Source organism: Pogona vitticeps, chromosome 1 (genome assembly GCF_051106095.1).
Source record: "Pogona vitticeps strain Pit_001003342236 chromosome 1, PviZW2.1, whole genome shotgun sequence".
NCBI classification, from domain to species: domain Eukaryota; kingdom Metazoa; phylum Chordata; class Lepidosauria; order Squamata; family Agamidae; genus Pogona; species Pogona vitticeps.
The window spans coordinates 30283536-30301086 of record NC_135783.1 but is presented as its reverse complement, the minus strand read 5'-3'; the positions used below and the strand labels follow the sequence as shown (position 1 = coordinate 30301086).

Genomic DNA, 17551 nt, shown 5'->3' with positions numbered 1-17551 from the left:
GAATGGCACGGCTGTAGCGGGGAGGGAGGAGGGGTGGCACCGGGGAATTTAACGCGGAACGAAGCCAAAGTGCCCTCATTCCATTCAGACAACCGCTAGTGTGAATGACCAAGAAACGGGTCTCAGTCTGGCAGACTCTGAAAACTATAGAATCAGGGGCACTGAAAAGGTCAGGTTCATCACGGTATGTATCTATCCTCTCTCTCCCATCTTTTCCCCGCCCCGTCTCTCTCTCTCTCTCTCTCTCTCTCACACACACACACACACACACACACTTACACACGCACCCCCCCTCTCACCTTTCTGTAACCCTAGACCCAATAGCTGCTGTGCTGGGAGCCTAATGCACGGCTCGAACACTTAGATATGCGCAAATAGCTGCCTTAAAATAAATTAGGCACGTCCTGTTTGTTTATTTTGGAAACCTCATCAACACCTCAGATTAAAAAAAACTGCTAGTAATGAATTTAAGGTGCTCCGCGATGTCCTGTTCTCCCTTTCCCCATCGCCCACCCCATATTCCCGGGAAATGCAGAGAAACTAAGAGTCGAGCTGAATCTTAAAACCCCGACAACCGCTCCTCAGTTGTGATGCGTGAACCTCCCTGTATATAAATACGTGTGCGCGGGTACATATGCTTGAGTGTAGATAGATTCACTTAGGCTTATTCTAAGGAGAGTCCGAAATGTTCCTCTGAAGTTCACAACGACCGGTTTCCAAAGGTCATCATACAAAGAGCCTTGGATCCCACATCAAATTTGGGGAGGGGGGAATTATCAGTATCTCTGGAAAGTAATCCGCTCAGGAAAAACGATCCTGTTGTTTTAAAACACTGGTACCTAATTCAGGTTCCGACGTGTGTACTCCATAAACTCGTCATCCTTTCCCCTCAAACGTGTTAATTCTAACCCAAGCTTATCGTCCCTTGTAGGGGAAAACAAAGCCGTGCATTAAAGTCTGCTTTTTGTTATTGGGTGGGTGGGGGAATATGAGAAATAGCATGTTTAGACTTGGGAAAGAAAAATCTAACTTTCTGGAGAATGACAAATCAGAAATAGCAGGCTAAACCTATAGAATCAGGGGCACTGAAAAGGTCAGGCTCAGCTCGGTAAAGGCAGGTGCTTTTCTTCCTACATGTGACCAAATGTACTGTTTTTTCCAAAAGCCTGCGTGTAAAATATTTCAAAACACATCCTTAATTTTTTTAAAAAAATCTGTGTTAGTTACGGCCTCAAGAAACCTATACATATTTAGAATTTAAAACTCCTTTATACAGAGATCTCTCTATGCCGACAGGTAGTTTCCCCTCAAGTAGGGCGCCGCACTGATTTCGCGCGCGCCTCAGTTCACTCGCCGACTCCTCGAAGGGATTCCCGCTCTTTACGACCTTAAAACTCACTTTCTAGTCGCTTTTGTAACCATAGACGGATAGAGAGCTCGGCGGACCGACCGACAAATGTGCCTGCATTGAGGGAGGGGAAGAGGGTTGATTATTTCGCTTTGGCTCTCTTTGTATATAACATTTCTCTTTTCGTCCCTTTTTGCCCCGCTTCCGCCTCTCTTCTCCAACCCAACTTTAAAAAAAAGAAGCGAGGTGCCCATTCAGACGCGCGCCCGGACAAAAAAAGGGGGACCGAGGACGATAGAAAACAAAACGTCTTAAAAACCTCGAATTTAAAACGTTAAAAAACAACAACAAACGACCCACAGACCGCTAGGAAAAGAAACAGCGGCTGCGACGGCAGGAGGGAAGTTAGAAAGGGACCGACGGCGTGCTTGGTGGGGCTGTGGCGCGTCTCTTGCACTGGGAAAGTGTGTTAAAATAACGAACTGGGAGTGACTTTGGAGGAACTGCCTTCTCAGGGAAAGGAGAACATGGTGTCCTGAGGGGGAACCGTCCAGCAGCACCCTTAGGCGCTGACTTTCCAGTGACTACAGAGGAGAGTGAAATAGGGAGGGGGGGGGGAGAGAGACGCTCCAGAAAACAAAATGTTCCACGCCCCCTTCCTTCCTCCTGCGGACTTCTGGAGAGTATTTCCATCCTCGGGGCTATTAACAGGCGGTTGCCCTTTCAGGAACAACCCCCCCCCCATGCCCCTTTCTTGTCTTTCCAAGATTTGCTACGTGTGAGGGAAAACACACACCCAAACCTCGGATTAGGGCGCGTGCATTCCGGGGAAAGGGGCGAGAAGAGGGACAGGGTGACCCGACGGCAGCCCCCCCTCCCCTCGCTTTTGAATATCGGTGGTTTTTAGAGCTCGCTCGCTCGCTCTCTCCGTCTTTTGCTTTCTCTCTCTTTCGTCGTTTCCTTTTCCCTGGAGGAAAAAAAAAACCCTCCTGAATCTCTGATGCGACTCTCCCATCTGTTTCCTAATCTGTTAGGTGAGGCAGAAGAGTCAGGAGGCGAGGAGACCTCAGTTGTGCAGAAGGAGAAGCTCTCCGCCCTTCCCACTGGGACACACTGCCTTCCCCCTCCCCTTGCAATACGTCTCCTTATCTTATTGTAAAAGAGGAAACCAAAGTTTAGTACCTCCTGGAGATTATGATTATTTAAAGTCGGGGGCAGGATCGGTCCTTGGACTCGGCAAGTTCTCAGGAGAACTTCTGCTTTTTTTTTTAAACTTTGCTTTCTTAAAAAAAATAAAAATGACCAGCCCTTACCTTCGCTGCCACCGTTCTTTCTTCCTTGATTTCTACTCCCAGATTATATGCCCTCAATGTGCACGTCCGGCGGATTTATAAACTTGTAAAAAGCTCGACGGCTTCGTGGTTTTGTGGGGTGTGTGTGTGTGTGTTGTTTTTCCTTCATCTTCCCTCTTCCTCCCCCCCCCTCCGACCAAGCATCCTATTTTGAAAAGCGGCAGAATAAAAGTCGCTGCCCACTGCTTGATGGCCTTTGTCTTAAACCGAGAAGCCGCCAGACCCGGTTTAACGGGCAACCTGTCGGGTTTCTTTCCCCCTCCCTCCAAAGTGGCGGGTGGTTATCCCGCTGAGAGGAGCGCCTCGGCGGCAACCCTGGCCTCGCTCCCCCCTATAAGCGAGACGATAACCGCGCCGTCGGCCAAGGCCGTCGGTAGCACCTGCAGGGGAGCAATTCCCTCACGGGAAAACCAGGCCGCTTTGCTCTGACCCCCTTCAGAAGTGAGGTGTTTTGTTTAACCGACGGCTTCAACAGCCTACACAGAAAAACAAAGGCGCGCCTCCGTGAAGCTCAGCTGGACTCGGCGTTTGAAACTACGCACCGATAAAAAAAGGAAAAGTTTCCCGCCGTTGAAATAACGAGCTGCCTTTATTCCGCCCCCGGACCCCTCGCATCGCCCACAAAAACAAGCAGCGGGGTGGTGGTGGTGGTCCAGATTGATACGCACGCATATAAAAGCGGTATCAAGTAGTTCTTTGCTGGCCTTGGGAAAGAGCTGGGCCCGGCTGACCCCCATCTCCGCCACTCTTTCCCCCTCCCCACGTGACGCGTTGGATAAGTGGGCCTCCGCGGCCCGCGCTGCGAAAGTTATAGCCCCATTCTCTGGCCATTTCCCGCGTGATTCTGTAGGTGAGCTGAGCCGGAACAGTTGGTTCATTACTCCCTGAACCGACTTGTTTCATTAACGTCCCGTTTTACAGAAGGTGGGCCCATATTCCCACGTGATGAAGGCTTAAGAATAAGTTGTATTAGGTCGTGTCAGAGGTTTCAGGCTCCCCCCCCTTCCCTCATGGTAGGGCTGAATGGTTCCAAATTCAACAGGTGCAGCTTTCCAACACTGGTAGGAAGCACTCTCCTTTGAACTGCATTAGAACCCAGCCCTTTTTGGCGGTTTTTGAAATGTATAGGTGGAGAACAGAAGCTGTTCTGGGTCAGGGGAGGAAACAGTCCAGGCCATTCTTAGTGGTCCTGAAGAGTGCTGGTAAAAATGCTGGCGGGTGGATTCTTAGAATTGGATTCAAAAAAAGAGAGTAACTTTTCCCAAGCTCTGATAACAGCGCACTCATGGTTGAAGAGGGATTAGAGATGAGGTTTCACTGCTATGTTTTTGAACATTACAATGGAACAACAACTTGCAACCGACTGGTACCAGAGATATATAGCCAGTACTGGCTTCGCCTCAGGCAACGAAACTTTCCAAAAATCAAGACATTAACAGATGGTGGCAACCACATGGAGAGATGATGTTGCTTAGAGAGAACCGAGTCATTTCACTCAAGCCGATAAAGAGTGAATCCCAGAAGGACACAGTGTATTCCGAAGAGTTCTGCACTTGGCCCATCTTTATCCCTTTCCCTTCTGCTCCCTGTTTCATCAGCTTCATGTGTTTTTTTCCCCCCTTTTTATTTTGGAGAAATTCAAATTTCAAATAACCAAACCAAACGCTTCTTGCGGGCCGCCAAGTGTCTGTGTGGCATTCAGGATGTTCAGAAATCTCTGTGCGTAAAAATGAAACAAGTTGGTCCAGTGGGCAATGTCTGTGGCTGAATCAATGAACATTATTTTTAAAATAAATAAATACACTTAAAGGGATATTCTGTGGAAAAGGATAGGAAGCGATGAACGGATACTAATGCTGATCATTGTGTTTGAGAACTGGGCTGCCATCGTAGAATCCAGTGGAAAATAGAAACAAGAACATTTAGATCCTTTGTTTGTAAGTGTATATGAATTTGAAAAAAAACAACACAGTTTAATTAACTGAAATAACGTTAAAATGACACATACCTAGTTTCTTATTCCACCTGACTGAGAAAAGGAGAGATGCAATAACTCTGAGATTGATCAGAAACCTTACAAATAAGATCCCGAAAGCTTTGGGATTAGAAAAACAAAACCTTGTTTCATTTCACTTCTTGGAATTATTTTCAGTATCCAAAGATTATTTGTACGACGGAGCGAGTAAACATTATTTTCTATATATCTTAACTTATATAGTAACTTTAAAAGATCTGTGAGAGGATGAAAAAACAAATTCACAACTTTGCAGAATAGAAAGGCCAGTAAGATGAATTGATCTTGGAAATACCTACACTACCCAACAGCTGTATTCCAATTTTACCGTCAAGGGTATTTCCAAAGAATTGTACTTTGGTGAAAGAGCAACACACTGCATTCTAACAATCCTCGAACTTAGAGTGAGAATAATTTTTCTGGATTGTTGCTTCTGGAATCCTGCATCTGGTATGATCAGTAAGTCTCTAGAATAGGTGGGGAATGATGGGAGCTATAGGCCAAAAAAAACACAAAAAACCCTTTTCAAGCTGTGTATTGGTTCTTGCAAAATGATGGCATGTAAAAATCTCCTATATAAACAGAACAGTTGCTCTATTAGTTTAAGGATGTTGCATGGATATTTCCAATTACTATATATGGGTGTGAAAGCTGGACAGTAAAGGAAACTGACAATGAAAAAAAAATGATTCATTTGAAATATGGCGCTGGAGGAGAGCATTGTGGCTACTCTGAATTGCTAGAAAGATGAACCAATGGGTTCTAGAGCAAATCAAGCCTGAACTATCTCTGGAGACAAAAATATTTAAACTGAAGCTGGCCTACTTTGGGCACATCATGAGAAAGCAGGAGTCTGGAAAAGAGACTAATGCTGGGAAAGGTGGAAAGCAGCAGGAAACGAGGAAGACCAAGTATGAGATAGACTGACTTCCTAAAGGAAGCACAGGCTTGATTTTGCAAGAGCTCATCAGGGCTATTGGGGACACAACATTTTGTTGATTGCTTATTCATGGAGTTGCCATAAGTCATAGGCGACTTGATGGCACATAACAGCAGCCTCATGTTGTGTAGAGATAACATAACATCCAAGCTGCTGATTTCTATTTGCACTTCAAGTCAGCTTTTGCTAAGTGATAATCTTCAGTGGTTGAACCACTTGTCTTTCCCGTGAACAGTCTGTACAGTCAGTCTCCGTTCCTTGTGGCTGTGAATCCTCCCCACTCCTAGTCCTCCAACCCCATTTGCATCTGTTTCCTTTTCTGACTCCTCTTTCCTTTAATTGGCCAATTTGGCTCATTTTTTTGGTGTATCTCAAAGTGTCAGGGCATTTCATCACCACCCAGTGAATTCATCAGGAGATGATAAGGGTGATGAGGAGAGATGGGTGGCCACCTTTCTATCAGATCAGACTATTTTATCCATCAAGCCTAATGTTGCTTGCTCTAATGAGCAGTAACTATCCAGAGTTTCTAGCATGTACCCTGTTTCCCTGAAATTAAGCCCTACTCCCAAAATAAGCCCTCGTTAAGTGAAACACCACCCTCCACCATTGTGCAGCAACCAGAAGAAGATGACATGACTGTATTTGAATAAATGTAGCCTGTTGTACATGAAAAAAATAAAACATCCCCTGAAAATAATCCCTACTGCGTTTTTTGGAGCAAATTTTAATAATAAACCCTGCCTTATTTTCGGGGAAACATGGTAGTCTCCTGCTACATGTATGTCTTAAATTTAGATATAAGTTACTGAGTATTAGGAAGAGCACCTTGATGTTAAGAGCTGTACAACAGTAGACTAGACTGCCTCAAAGGTGATGGAATCACCTTTTCTAAGAGATCTATTTTTTAAAAAGCAGAAGCTTCTCCAAGGGATTCTTCAGCTGTTGGTTTTCCACATTTTCAGAGGGTTGGGATACAGGCCTTTAGAAGACCTTATTACTCCATGATTCCATGCATCCTTGGGATGTACTAAATGCAAAGCAGATGTTCCACTATAAAGTGGTTTTCCCTGTTTGTCCAGTGACATGGGTCTGTCTGGGAACTGAACCCACCCAAACGAAGCACCATATCTTAGACCAGTGGTTCCCAGCCTTGGTTCCCCAGATGTTTTTGGACTACAACTCCCAGAAACCCTGGCTGGCACACCTAGTAGTGAAGGCTTCTGGGAGTTTTGGTGCAAGAACATCTGAGGACCCAAAATTAGGAATCAGTGTCTTAGTGAACCCAAGAGAAGAGACATTTTGAAATAGAGCTACAAGAGTTAGCTTTAATTGATTGATGAATTTAAAAACTTTTGCATCAACTCAAAGGAGTTCCAAGATAAGTGGGCAGCATATTTCTGTCTTGGTGTGTGTGTGTGTGCGCGCACACACACACTTACAAAAACTACAGACACAAATAGCAGTTTTTAAAAAATCACTCCTTTTGTGTGTGAGAAATATGAAGAATGTCTCTTTCAAGATGATGCTTCATTGGCTTATCCTGAAAGCAGTGTATGTGCTTACTTTATTCCACTGTAACCATACTGGCATAAATGTACATTTTATTTCAAGCACCTTTCTTCTGCTTCCTGTTGTTATGTTGACCACATCCACTTATGTACCAGTTAGCATGCCAATTGCAGTATCTATGTACAATCACTCTAACTTTGGCAAGTCTATCTCTTTTTCAATAGGAATAATTTGAGATTAGGCTAGTTCCTCACAATTGTGTACCTCCTGAGGTCCATTCTAGAGGAAGGAGTTTTGAACCTATATATGATGATTTTGTATTTCAAGCACTGCCACCAACCACAGAACGATGTTATGAAACCAACCCTCTACTTGGTTTCTGCTGCTTCAAATGGTAAAGCACTTAAAATAGTTTAATAACAGTTTTTAGCTGCCATAGCTCCAACCTAGAGAATCCTGGGATTTGTTGTTTAGTGAAGTATTTAGGGGTGCAATTCTGTGCAGTGCATAAGGTCTTTCCAGCAGAAAATACTAAGTCTGTTCCCATAGTGTAAATCTCAGGATCCCCTAGGAAGGAGTCATGCAAAACTCATATCAAGCTCCTGTGACTTTGTGATGTAAATGCAAAGAATTGGTTTAGGTCTTCCATAGGAATGTAGCAGAAATTCCCAGTCCCAGCTACTATTTTCCTTACATTCTTGTTCCCACACTACTTTGTACAGAGGAATGTCAGTCTTCTCACAAAATATTTTTTTTCCTATTTCTTGACTCTACTTCCTCGTTGTTTCCTATGTCAAGGAAGTGTGACGGATGTCTTCTCAGAAGAAGGAGGAGGAGGAGGAGGACAAGGGATAGCAGAGGAAATGAACAGGAATTAATTTTAGATCTCAGATTGCTTGCCTATTTCTCTGTGAAGCAACTTTAAGATCTTTTCATTAAAACATTTTACAGCATGAGCACATGGAACATCAATATAGATTATAAGTGTTCTGTGATCCAAATATCTTTTTCTTGTACATGTTTCCTTGATTTCTTAGTTTAAGAATAAAGCTATCTATAGAGATATTTCTAGTGTGATTTGTGCCGTATTAATAACATAAGTAGCACAATGCAGCTTCTTAATCAGATTTAATCCTCTTCTCTCCTTTCCCCACAGTGACCCTGATTTTTCCGAGGGTGGAGGAGGGGCCCGATTTGCTATCAGATCTGGAGAGGATCTGCTTCGTTTGCTGTAGCAAGGCAGAGCCAAACAACCCTGTGAAGGCCAGCTCTCTATTACTCACAGAAAGTTAGCTTTCCAGAATGAAGGTCCCTAATGCTTGGATAGTCAACTGACACCCTGTTTTGTACCATTTAGTCAAGTAGCCTGTCCTTTTCATCATGGTAAGTGGAAGCAAGCATAGTATTGCTTGAAATTATATTCACTAATTTCAACAAGTCATTTTGGAAAATCATTTTTAACAAGTTTAAAAACTGATGGCGACTTGTTCTCTCCGTCCCTCTCTACGCGCAAGTCACATGAAGGCCTGCTTTGGGAAAATATAGTAATTAATAAAAATGCATCTAATAATGAAAGCAAGGTTATGGACATTTTGAATCTCACATTAATTCTTGAAAATAGCTTTTGATGCAGTACATATGCAGTTGTTGCTCAAGCACTCAATTTCGCTGCCAGTTGGGTTTTATCTCATGACATGTTATAGAAAGACACCATTTAGAAAAGAGAGGTTGACAGTGAAGCTGTCAACCCACTTGAGAAAAGATTCAAAATGACTTTTCAAGCTGATTCGCAGCAGAACAGCAAGCTACACAAGGCTGCAGTCTTCAAACAGCACACTAGGTTGGTACTATCTGATCTCTTTGGTGTAAGTCATTTAAGCACCAAAGCCACTGTTCTTTTACAAGCTTTCAGAAAGGTCTTTAATGAAATACTTAAACTGGGAAAACGTTATTTACAATGTCACCCAGACACGAGGAAACGACTGCAGTTGTCAGATACCTTTCCAGAATAGTTTCATGGAATGTAATACGTACTTTTTAATGTGGTCATTTATTTATTGGAAGTATTTATTTGTTGGTCTTCATTCCACATCCCATGCCACAAGTGATGCAGAACACCAAAAAGATTTTTAAAATTATTTAAATACAGATTAACAGAGTAAGGCGTTTGAGCGTTTTATCGTATCTTAGATTCATTATCCTTTAATGCTTATGTTAAACAGGTGGGAAATACCGTATCATTACAGTATAATGAATAATTATGTCACCCAGGCTCTTGCTATTCATTATCATTAATACAAAACGTTCCAGTGTGGTTTGGATGCCCAGAAATGGAATCTTACACCGCAAAAGGCCACATGCTGCAGTTGAGCAAAAGAGATAACCTGGGGAAATTTCATCTTAAAACATCTACTTCATGTGCATAGGTGACATGTTTTGCCTCCGCCTCTTGCTTGGAGTGCTATAGGGCCTAAGTTGTGAGGGTGGCGAAGTGTGTATGGAAGCTGAAGCAGGTAGGTCACACAGGGTGGCTGAGAGACACTTGAATTCCTTCCTTGCCTGGCTATTCTCCCTGGCCACCTGCCCCCTCATTCAAGGACACTTTGGAGAAGCTTTGAATTGCAGTGCTTTTGCAATTGACTGGGAGTGACCTCAGCCCAGCTCTGCCCCCTTTACCCACACCCTCCCACCCACACACTTGCAATGTCTGAGCTTAGAAAGCTTGAGTAGTCGCAGTGTGTCCATGAGGTATAATTAAAGGCTTGGCTCCCACTTAGAAGGCCTCTTGTGCTGAATACTCCTGCCTCTGGCCTTGTTTTTCATCTGAAGAAGAAGAAAGAGGCAGGCAAAAAGGGGAGTAATGGGAGGGAAAATGCTGTTTGGTTTGTGATAAATGGATGTTGTATAACAAGGGGGTGGGATGAAGTGAGCTGTTCCAGGTGGGCTGAAGATTTAGATAAGGTACAAACACACTGAAATGCTTACTACTTGTAACCAGGTGAGCCAACATGATGCAGTGGTTAAGAGCCTCGTGGCACAGTGGCCAAGACTGCTCATGATCTGAATTTGATTCCAACAGGCTATGGTAGAGGTTTGTTCAGCCTTCCATTCTTCTGAGGTTGGTAAATTGAGTACCCAGCTTGCTGTGGGGGGAAATGTGTAGCCTGTATAGTTAAACTGTAAACCACCCAGAGAGTGCTTTAAGTACTATGGATTGCTATATAAGCAGCACACTCTGCTTTTGCTTTTTTGCTGGGGGACGTGACAAGTCCAGGTATCCCAGTGAGTGATGAAACGTGTCGGATCACCTTTCACCATTCTGCCTGTCCCATATGACAGGCTTGTTGAGAGAAGAACTGAAAAGATGGAGAGCTGTGTATGCCATCTTGACCTGACTGGAAAAAAAGGCTGGATATATGGGTAATGAATGAATTACAGGGATAAGCAAGACCTGTACTGGACAGAGCTAAAATTTCCCTGTATTTTAATATTAATGAAGCATAGAGGGTAGCACTTAGTTCCACCCCTTCCATTCTCTTCACAGTTACTATGCCAGGTCCGATAAGGAAAATAATCCTGCTTGTATATAAGCTCTAATCGCAAGCACCAAACCAGATTTTCTAGGTATTCTCCAAAGTACACTGCTGAACCAGGTGGTGGTATGCTATTTTTTTCCATGCATGACTTTGAGGATGCCTGTTTGAGCCAAGGTGTGACGGGAAGGCTATCTACAGAAATTTTCCAAAATACTGATACTGTAATTTCTGTAGATGCTTTCTATTGTATTTTGTCTCTGATGAGTCCTCAGAGCCAGACATTAAAAATAATCCTCTACCATGCACTGCCACCTACCTCTCCCTTCTTTAGCTGCAGAACATGAAGAACATGTCAGGAAGGGTGCAGATAGAGGCATTTTCAGTTCCAATTGGTGGAGGAGTACTTACCATCCAGGGCTGGACAGTGTGGTGTGGCAACTCCTTAGCTATACTGTTTTACCCCTATATGTAGACAATGCATGCTGTGTTTCCCCTTTCCCCTAAACCCTTCCATAGTGCCCAGTACAGACTTTACGGAGTCTGGACCAAACACAGGACAAAGGCAAAAAGAATGGCTATCCAACCTAATTCAAGACCACTGGTGACCCTATCCTGAAAATACTTTATCTCCTCTGATCCCAGAAGCTAAGTAGCACCAGTGTATTTGAAGATCACCAGTTGAAAAAAGGGCAGTCTTTTTATTTCTTCTTAAACAGTGGCTGTTATGATAGAAAATACGTTTAATTACATCTTTAATATTATATTGCATCATGTTTTTAGTTGTCTCTGTTTTAAGAAATATTTTATAAGTTACTTGGAGGCCTTGCTTTGAGACAAGTATGGAATACTGGGGAGAGTGAGGTTCTCTTGAAGGCTATGAAGACCACTAAATATTCAACAGCCCATTACAGATTAAACAAAATAGGGCCAAGCTAACCTCCTCCTTATACACAGAGGTCCCTAAATTTTATTCTCAACAACCTAGTTTCTTTTAGTGACAGATTATACAGATAAGATGTCTGAAGGAGATTTTAAACTACAGATGAGTTCATATAAGAGGAGGTAGTCCTTCAGACAATGTAGCCTCAAACCACACAGGGTTTTAGAGGACTAGTCCCAGAAACCAAATGGTCAGTCAGTCCAGCTGATCCAGAATTGGTCAAATGAAATATCATCAACAAGACACATGCCAAAAAGCAATATTGGTCCTGACCTTTTCGATTATCTGAAGTTTCTGAAGACTGTTCAAGAGCAGCCTCATACAGAACATGTTGCAATTGTCACATATACCTTTGCATCTCTAAAATATTTAAGGTCTTGCACTGTGTAAGTTAATTAAAATTCAATTGATTAATTAATTTGTTAAAAGTAGATGTTGAGTCAACTGAAATGTTAAACTATAAACCCCCCAGTGGATCAAATACTGATGGGACTCCAGTGTTCAAAAAGGTATGCTATTCTTTTTCCTCTTGCTCCAGATTGTCATTTAACACCACTTCCTAGAGTCTCATAGGTGGATGTATCTCATGTAATGTCATATGGCTGTCTTGTGGAGGATGAAGATAACTTGTTCACTGTAGCTCCAGAGCATAGGGCTCTAAGCATCGGATTCAAATTGCAAGTCAGAAGACGTTGACTAAACATTAGGAAAAACTTTCTGGTAGTAAGAACTGTTGGACAGTTGAATAGACCGTCTCAGGAGATGGTGGACTTTTCTTCTTCGGAGGTTTCTAAACAGAAGTTGGATGGCCACCGGTCAGATATACTTTTAACTGTGGATTCCCTGCTTCATCAGGAGTCAGATTTTATGACCCTTAGATTCCCTTCCAGTTCTATAGGCCCTATGACTTGAAGAGGGCTGCAGCCCATGAAAGCTTATGCCAAATTAAAAAAAAATCTAGTCCTTAAGAGACCACAAGACTCCTTGTTCCTCTTGCTGCAACAGATTAGCAGGAAATAGGTGGACGTATTCATCTTGAGAAGGATGCATTAGAGGAGGGACTTAAGGGGAAGCAGATTAATTCAAGACTCTTGCATTGGTGAAAACAGAATTACCAGAGGAAAGGGGGCGGGAGAGAGGGAAGAGCTGAGGAGAAGGGAAAGTGAACTCTCTTAATCCTATTAAACGCGGTAGCATGTTTCTGTGGACCGCAGGGAGAGATTAGGCCCAGGAAAGGGGATAAGTGCTGCTTCAGTTTCACTAAACTAATGTGACAACTTGTCATTGGAAATCTTTACAGCTTGTTAGTAGATGACTAGCTGATTCAGATATGTTTTCTACCATTTCTTTTGTGTCTGGGGTAGACGCCTCCCCCCACTTTCCTGTCCCTTTCTTATCCGAGCAACTTCATTTTGTTTTTTTGTTTTTTAATCCTTCTTGTCTCCTTCAAGTCAAAACATTTAACTGCCTTTAATCAATATTTTGTTCTAAGATGTCCCTTGACCTTTGGTTGGGGCAGATTTAACCTTCAAGGGCATCCCATTCATCCCTGAACCAAAGGATGGCTAAGTGCTGTGTCCCTTTGTGCATGACAGAAGTGGGTTATAAAATGCCAGTTTTGCCCCAAATGCTGCATGAAGAGCTTGGCATGCAACGTGGGGCAGATGACGTGGTGGCAATTAAAATGTAAGCGAAGGAGAAACACGAAATCAGCAGGCTTACAATAAGGACTTAATGGTTCCCTGCTCCTCTTTCCACTTTTTAAAGCAGGTGAGCAACTTGTTTTAAAGCATACACCCCTTTTTTTCTTCAAGCCCTCTCTTGCTGCCTGTGCCTGCCCCCACCGCTGCGTCTGCTCTCACTTTCCTACCACCAAAGGCGTAATAGTTGCATAGATGGAAAAAAAACATTTTACAACATTAAAGGAACACTGTTTGTAAAAGGAAGGCCCTGCTGAGGTGTAGAGGAAGCCTGTTTATTAACACTGGACACTTCTTATCTCAGGCAGCTCCAGATGGATCCCCCCTTTGGTAATTCCTGCTCAAAGCCAAGTGGGGTTAAGCAGGGTAGCCACCTTGACATGGGCTGGAGCTTGCCGGGAGATCAGAGACTCCTTTGGAGAGAATTCGCTGTGTGCTTTCATTTCCCTTCTTGGTCATTTTTTCCCCTTTGATGGAGGGATTGCCTGAAATACAATCTTTTATGTACGAGCTGTTGTCAGGCTCCTGATGTACACAGACGCAAGATCCTACTTCCCCAGCTCAGAGCTTGGAAAAGTTATATTTCTGTCCTTGGAATTTCAGGAGTTGTCAAAACAAAAACATCTTGACTTTTCTAAACTCTACTTCGGTTCAAATCCAAGCCACTTCTTTGGGGGCTGCTGCTAAAATGGGGTTCTGGGAATAGCAGTCCAAAAAAAAAAAGTAACTTTGCTAAGCTCTGGTGCAGATGAAAAGAAACATGATGAATGCTGGGGAATGACAGTGGCAATGTGGGACAATTCATTACCTAAAGCATTAGGAAAGGTAGAACGTAGCCCTAAAAGGACACGTGGACAGATTGAGTTATCTGGCAGTAAATTGCTTACTGCTTGGTCCAGGGCCAACTTTTGATTGAAAGATAAAGTTGTCCAAATCTGTCAATAATTAACTGTTATCCAATTAATAGTTCCTTAACAAATCAAGTTCCTTTCCTAAAGGTTCACACTCTTCGTGGGAAAGGAATTGCTGAGCAGGCTATTTATTTCAGTTTGCCTGTGCTCCAGGTACAACTTAACTAACCCTTCTCATTTCACACCTGCATGCTCACAATGGAAGCATTTTATTTCACTTTGGATAATAGGAGTGCATAGAAAGGAATTAGTTTTTAAAAATCATGAAATATGCACACACAGACACACACACACACACACACAGAGAGAGAACACGTTAAAAAATGTAATTTGTCCTTAAAGGGATGTATTTAAAATTTAGCGGATTGCTGTGCCTGAGAAATTAAGCAACAATAATAGGGATGAGATTTTCAAAATGAACAAACTCTGAGTCCCATACTTAATTCTGTAATTCTGTAACTTGCTCTGAGATCTTGTGATATAAGGTGGGCTACAAGTGCTTTAAATAAATAATAAAGAAATAACTTGGCCTGGAGGGAATTTCCACCAAGTTGTGAGACTAAAAGTTCATTCATTCCAAGAATCCCATACCTAAGAATGATCCTGTCACATATCCTTTTTTTTCAAAGTCTTTTTTTTTTTTTTTGGTAGCACCATGGTGTTGAGAAGCTTGCTGTGGGCATTTTGGGAGCGGTGTAACATTGGGCCCAGAGACTGAACTTTGCCCATCTGAAATTGCCTTGTGTGGATCTTTGTAATCACCTTCCAGTGTTGGTGTAAAAGTAAAGGTAAAGGTTCCCCTTGACAACTTTTCTCCAGTCGTGTTCGACTCTAGGGGGCGGTGCTCATCCCCGTTTCCAAGCCATAGAGCCAGCGTTTGTGCGAAGACAATCTTCCGTGGTCACATGGCCAGTGCGACTTAGACACGGAACGCTGTTACCTTCCCACCGAGGTGGTCCCTATTTATCTACTTGCATTTTGCATGCTTTCGAACCGCTAGGTTGGAGGGAAGTGTTGGTGTAGGTGGAACAAAATCAAGTCCCATTTGTGCTCAGGAGAAAGGAAGGAAAGTTTGGTCCTCCTTGGGACTATGCTCCATGCAGATCCCCTTCTAAGTGTTGCTGCATATGTCAGGAGGGACATCTGATGCACATTAGAAGGAAAGGTTTCAATATTAGGCAGTTTTAATTGGTGCCTAGACATGGTCGGGGGAAGAAGGATGAAGCTTAAATTCTCCTGTTTCATTCTAGTGGTCTCAACACTGCACATTCCTCTTTCTCCTTCTCCTGCTTTTAAAAAGTTGTACATTCATGAAGCTAACATCACTTCTCATTTAGCTCTGAATGATTGTTCAGAAAGTATAGACTGAGAGAATAAGTATCAGGAAGTGACTCAGTACAGCAATACAGACAAGGAGATCTGAATGGATACAGAGAACAGGGGACTTTGACTTAATAAATTATTTTGTTATAATTCCTTCTTGACCATTTAGTGATTGCTAATGGGGAGTCATGCAATCTTTTATTTAATGTTTTATTTTAATGTTAAAAAGGAAATATGTTCCTAATATATTCAAATGTGTCCTCTCATTTGAGGATCAGCCACATAGGCCAGCAGAGGGACTACTTTCACTGGCTGAAGGAGGAATCTGGCTCAGAGAAAGGAGTTTGCAGCAACAGCCATTTTGTTCTGGCTTCCAATGAAAAATTAGGGGGTGCACATGCATGGATAAAAGTCAACAGACCACACATTATACTCAAGTTGCATGTAAAAGAGCCTTTAATGGGGGAAAAGGGAGAAGATGTAGTTGCCTTGCAAATGGAAAATTTAAGGAGTAAGACGGAAGAGAAGGACTCATTAATCTTTTCCTTATTAGTTTTTCCAACTCAAAATGCTGCCCAGTTGTTTTTCCCCATTAGGATCCACTTGTGAGCTTTAACTTTTCACTTCTAACAACAGAGAGTGAAGCCAGATGCTACAGAAGGCTCATTGTAAGAAGCAACAATCCTCTACTGTTGAAAGCCAGCTGATTATAATCCCACAAGTTTTTCTGGCAGCTTGCAAATTAGCTTGGGTTTTTTTGTGATTGGTCATCAAGAGATAAACACCAGCTTTATTTGCATTTTTATTATTCAGAGCTGGAGTGGGGAAGAACACTGCATGTCTGAAGTCCTAATCCGTTTTCATCTTTTAATGATGTGCTAACTGTAGTATCTGATTTAACCCATGAATTGCAGGATTATTGTAAAAATGGCAACTGAGAAACAAATGGAGAGTGCTATTTATTTTATTTTTTTATTAGATTTCTATCCTGACCTTTTAGACAAAGTCTGCTCCAGGTGGGTTCCATCAAACATTATAAGCTAAAACAATTTAAAACAATTTAAAAAACGTTTTCAGGGTGGAGGATTTTGTTTGTTTATTTGTTTGTTTGTTTAATTGGAGTTCTAGCCCGCCCACCTAGACCAAAGGTCTCCTCTGGGTGGCAGAGTAGTTTTGAACATTTTTTTAAAAGGGGAAAAAGAACACTGAAAGGATTGAGTCAGCTCAATGGCCATGGACTGCTAAGAATATTCCATGCCAAAAATTTATCCCATAAAAATTTCAACCACTTTCTATCCATTTGGTGGGAAAAGAAATTTCCTTTGGGGAAAAAAAATTCAATGAATGAAATATTCAGAGAAATTTTTATGGGCATGGTTCAGGATTCTTTTGTTTAATTTCCACGTGAGATGGCTGAGGTGTTTGCATGTGCGTGTGTCTTGCCTTTTATTTTAAAACCATTTCAGTGACAACCACCAGCCCCTCCTCCTAAGCTTTCCACACTTTGATTAAGGAAGGAATATGTCATGGTTTAACTTCTTCCACAGGGATTTTTCAGATCTAGATGTGTGAGCAGCTAAGAAAGCATGCTCAGATGTTTAACGGAAGGGAGGGCTGTCATGAATGCAGGGCCGTCACCCACCCTGCCGTGTTGCGGCAAGCTCAAAAATATAATCAAAATAAGTTCTACAGGGCCTTGAGAATGGAGCAGAAGAGATGGTAGCCTCTTTTGGACAGAATTGGAGGACAAGTTGGGGTACAGCTGTAACTTCAGCTTTTTCCTAGAAGCTGGGTTGACAAAACATAGCTATAATTGTTGCAGAGTTTTGTAGAAGTACATAGATCCACAGAGGAGAATAGCTTTAAGTTCCCTGTATAGTCTACCCCCTTTTATATTAACTGGCACTTAAGGTCTCAGTAACTCACTCTGAGGCGTTTGTAAGTGAAAGAATAAAATGTTTTATTACTTATAGAT

At 42.5% G+C, this 17551-nt stretch overlaps 1 protein-coding gene and 1 long non-coding RNA gene across 7 annotated transcripts in view; one reads left to right on the top strand and one right to left on the bottom strand.

Moving 5' to 3' along the window:
* PROX1 (prospero homeobox 1) overlaps positions 1-8323 on the bottom strand; it is a 102864-nt gene extending 94541 nt beyond the window's left edge. Inside the window, exon 1 of the mRNA XM_020808672.3 lies at positions 2662-8323. The gene's annotated coding sequence lies outside the window, so the exon portion shown is untranslated. The remainder of the gene's footprint in view (positions 1-2661) is intronic.
* LOC110087175 (uncharacterized) overlaps positions 1-17551 on the top strand; it is a 184423-nt gene that overhangs the window by 11220 nt on the left and 155652 nt on the right. For 5 of the 6 annotated variants that reach the window (XR_013540333.1, XR_013540330.1, XR_013540332.1 and 2 more), the window contains exons 1-2: positions 39-184; positions 8323-8549. This is a non-coding gene — a long non-coding RNA (uncharacterized LOC110087175). Of the gene's footprint in view, positions 1-38; positions 185-8322; positions 8550-17551 lie in introns of those variants that run through there. The other variant, XR_012083718.2, reaches the window with a different exon arrangement.